The sequence below is a fragment of the Meriones unguiculatus genome, chromosome 17 (genome assembly GCF_030254825.1).
Source record: "Meriones unguiculatus strain TT.TT164.6M chromosome 17, Bangor_MerUng_6.1, whole genome shotgun sequence".
Taxonomy (NCBI): domain Eukaryota; kingdom Metazoa; phylum Chordata; class Mammalia; order Rodentia; family Muridae; genus Meriones; species Meriones unguiculatus.
Genome location: NC_083364.1, coordinates 59090349 through 59095037, shown reverse-complemented (window position 1 = coordinate 59095037; position 4689 = coordinate 59090349).

The window sequence follows — 4689 nt, the reverse complement described above, 5'->3', positions numbered from 1 at the left end:
TAGTCAGAATCATACATAAAAATATTAGCTTTAGCTTGCCGAATGGCTAGTCTTCAGCCTCCTGAGCTTGCCGAGTCTTGTAATTCACTAAAACTGAGGCAATGAAAATAAATAAATATAGAAACCTCAAGTCTTTGTTTTCGTCATTGAGCTATATCACATTCTCATGTGATGCAAAAAAAAGTGAGTAATCCAGAAATACCTTTTTGTGATGCACTCCTCATGGAGAAACAGACATAAACCAGGGTAGCCCAAACTGTTTACCCTAGCGCCCCTGCTATGAGATTGGGAGCATACATAAGGTAATCTCTGGAAGCTCTCAGGCTATCTCACCCCATTTCACCTCATCCTCACCACGGTGACCATCAAGGAGACTCTATTTCCAGGTGGAAGGTTGTCTTCAGACATCCACACATGGGCCACGGTATGCACACAGCCATGTCCACCCACATACATTCACATGCATACAAACACACATCACACACACCCAAAGGAAAGTATGATTTGCAATGAGCTCTTTATTTTCTTTCAGAAGCAATCCTTTGTGTTAAAGTGTACTACATGAGTTTAACTTTTGACAGGGTTACAGTGGGTGAATTTGGACATTCTTTGTAAGGTTTGTGACCCAAATACCAAAGGTTGTATGTTTTCTTAAAACACACACACACACACACACACACACACACACAGCCCACAGGAAATGATGACACATGTAAGAAAAGCATTCTCAGAGAATGAAGATTACATGCTTTAAGCTGTGCTTTGTTTTGTTTTGTTTGTTTGTTTTTTAAGCTAAGGATAGAGTCGTAGGAAGGGTTTCATTAGAGGCAGAATGGATTCGTTAGCTGTTTTCCTTAGAAAAGCCTTTTTGTTTTTTCTCTTTTGAAACTGCATGGTCTGCTCTCTCATTTGCAACAACCAGGTGTCTGAGGTTTGGGGTCAGCTGCTCTTCTTTTGAAGTCTCCAAGTCACTAGCTTCCAGTAACTTTGACCTCTCATTAGGGTTTTGACTTTCATTTATGGGAATCATCTAGTCCACTGAGAGCTTGAATGAAATAAAAAGTTGAAGAAGTTTGCCTCCTTTTCTTATCTCATGAATTGAGCTGTGCTTTAGTCAGTTTCCATGTCTACGACAAAAGCCTGAAGAAACTGTCTTAAAAGAAGAGGGGTTTATGTTCATGCTTTCAGATGTCATGATCATGTGGCTCTAATAGTGTAGGCTGAAATGTCATGGCAGGAAAAAAGAACGGTTTACCTCATGGAAGCGAGGATCCACAACACAAACAAGATTCATCCTTCAACGACACACTCCTAGTGACTACTGTTTCCAACTAAGCCTCCTATCCCATAATACCTCATTCAGCTATAGACTCACCAATAGAATAGCCCATTGATGAAGTTAGTGCTGTCATGATTCAATCACTTGCCCATGACTACTGTGAGCAGGAAGGTCCTTGCCCCCACAGATCACCAGGGAAACCAGGAATGTTAAGCACACATACTATTGTTTTTTCAAAGGAAAGGCTGTGTATCTTGTTTTTCCACAGAAGGCTGGGAATTAGAAGTCATTGGCCTGGTAATCTACATTACGTGCTGGGCCAGGCCATGTCACACTTCCACAGCCATGACCAGGTGGATAATAGGCCAAGTGACCTGTACACTATTTGTATGCGTGGGACCAGGCCAGGTCCTTCCTTAGGCCCTTAAGCTAACACACATAGCACCTCTCTAGAACCAATCTTCTTGGAAGAAATGACATGTACTTTGACTTCACTTTTGATGTAATTATGCCTCCTTGTGCACTGGGGATTCTATTACACCAGGAAACTTTTATTTTTCTAAATTTTACTGTGTTTAAATATGCTGGCAGCAAACCACCTGACATCAGACTCCTAAAGTTTGATCAAACCTGGCTGAACCGAATTTCCATTCTCACCTCTTCACAAATCGTCTCACTGCCAGCCATGATACCTGCAGGCATCCCTCATACCTGGCATCACCAGCTAGGACCAAGCCTTCAATAACAAACATTTCTAAACCACAGTAAGCTGGGCCAATACATATTATTACACACTATGCTTGTTTGTACTGATATTTGTACCACCATAACTCTCGTTCCCATGCCTTTCAAGTCAGACTGAATCATATCATTAGATTTAAAGCTCTTCAGCTTGTACCTTGGCCTGTTTGGGAGAACTACACAAATTTCCCAATCTCTTTCTCTGTGTCTGTGTGTGTTTGTGTGTGTGTGTGTGTGTGTGTGTGTGTGTGCGCGTGTGCGCAGACATAAGGCTATTGTGTAATTCAAATGCTGATTTCTGTACCTCCCCCATATCTGGTTTCAATCCTTGTTCTGAAAATTTCCTGTTTCAATGTTGTATAAACACTGCTTTCCAATTGTTCCCTGATATGCCAATAAAGCACCTTATACTCAGTAGATGAGCAAGGGAGAGACTAGGGCTAGAATTCCTGCCAGGGGAGGAGTTAGAAGAGTAAGTAGGAGGATTCAGCCATGGGATTGAGCCACTGTCCAATGTCCAGGAGGGACTGGAGAAGAGAACTCATCAAGGAAAGTGACAAAATGCAAGTATCTACAGGATGCTTGCTGTGAGGAAGCCAAATTAATTTAAAGGGTTAAGAATAGAGTGGACACTGCTCAGGTTTGTGCTGTGAAGCTTGTTAAAACAAATGTAGAAGAATCTCAATTATTTGTGTGATACCTGGGTTAGTAAAGAAACTGAAAAACAGACATGGTTTTGTAAAGACAACTTTAAAGTGTGTGGATGTGTGTATAAGGAGAAGCATTGACTCAGGACCCACAAGACCAGGATTTCAGCACAAAGGAAATGTATTTGCTCTAGAGGGACAGAGGGCAGGGAATAAGACAAACAAGGGAGACAGGCCAAGAGGGGAAAAAAGGAAGAGAACAAGGGAGAGGGAGGAGAGGTATTTGTCCTGGAGGACTGTATCAAGGGACTGCCTCTTGATACAGAGGAGACAGACATGACACATAGGAAAATGCCAGTTTTTAAAGGTACAAGGAGGAACCTGTGTTAGAATGAGGTGTTTAATTTTGACTGGGCATGTTAATTAGGTGAACCAGAGGGGGCTTTTGATTGCTGGACTTGGATACTTTGATAGCTAAGCCTTGGTAGTTGGTAGTCCTCAGGAAGAGGAGGAGGAGGAAGTGGCCAAATAAGGAAAAAGATGTTGGGGGCTGGACTTAGAAATGTATTCTAATGGCTTCTAGTAAAGGCAGCAGGAATTGGCAATAAAGACAAGGTCTGCCAGCACCATGCTCATCACTCTCAAGCTGGCCAGAGTCCCTTCAGTGTGTCCGTGTAGGGGTGTGTGTGCGTGTATGTGCGTATGTGGGTGTCTGTGAGGGTGGGAAGGGGGGAGAGAGAGAACTTTCCTTTCTAAGCGTCTCCTTCCATTCTAACAAGCTTGCTCTAGTTGTTTTATAGAAAGTCTCAAAGTTACTTAAATACTAGCTCTGTTTCTTCAGAGAGCCCTGGCTAGCACAGTGAAGGCTGTAACAAAAAGAGACATAAGGGCAATGATGTCCGTGTCTCTTGGTCAGTGAAGATGCACCAAGGATGAAGCTGTCTGTAATCCAGTTGGAGGTGCCTACCAGAAACTTGTGGTTCTGGTGCACTGGCCTTAGATTTCCCAGATACCTGAAACGTGCAAAATACAGATGCATTGTTTAAGGCATTTATTTCATGGCATTTTTGCTTAGCATCCAGAAATGAATAAGACCTTCTTTTTGCTGAGCACATATGGAAATTTCAGATTCCCAGAATGGAAGTAGACCTTTATAAACACATTTTGTGCACAGTGTAGGCCACGTGAGCCATCACTGTCATTTAGAGAGAGTTTTACTTCACCTAGTATTTAGCAATCAAATTCCCAGTCATGCTAAATGCCAACGGGAAAGTAGGGCCTTTTGAATATAACAGGCTCAGGCTTGTGATGTCATTTTTCCCTTGCACATCTTTGATAACTTCCTTATTAGTCTGTCTGTAAAAGGAAGGATTGGCCCTCTACAAATCAGACATTACTAAGATTCTAAATGTCCCTTTTATTTTCTTCAGTTAGATAATAATATCTCATCTGGTTTTGCAATCCTCTGCCATTAAGAGCACCCACCTACCCACCCACACACAAACCCTGAAAAAAAAAGGATGTTCCTGGTTGTTTGATGCCCTGTAAGTCATGTAACAGTTTCCTCTGACACTGAAACATTCCATTCTGAAGAGAAGGCCCTTAAGCAAAAACGTAAATAACTCAAAAGGACTTCAGGATTTTTCTGAAACTGACCAGATTCACTTGCCCCTCCTTATCAGAGTAGACAATAAAGCAACAAAGAAGTCTCTCAGAGGAGCCAAACGACAAAGAAGACTCTGAGGATATTTCAGGGGCCGAAAAGAAGCATACTAGCTGAGCTCCTGGGAAGAGGCTTTAGACAAGTTGAGGCGCTTTGAAAGGACGCTCTCCAACTTGTTGAGCTGCCTGAAGGCTGTGCAGTGTGCTCCAGGTTCCCAGCCTCGTGAGCTGTCATCCATACTGGGGGAGACTCTGGTGATGCAGCTTTGAGACATTTCTGCTCTCATAAGTAACTTCTCACCCATATTCTTGTAAGTAACCCCAATAAAACTCATTGGTTCACCACATTGGACAGTAGTG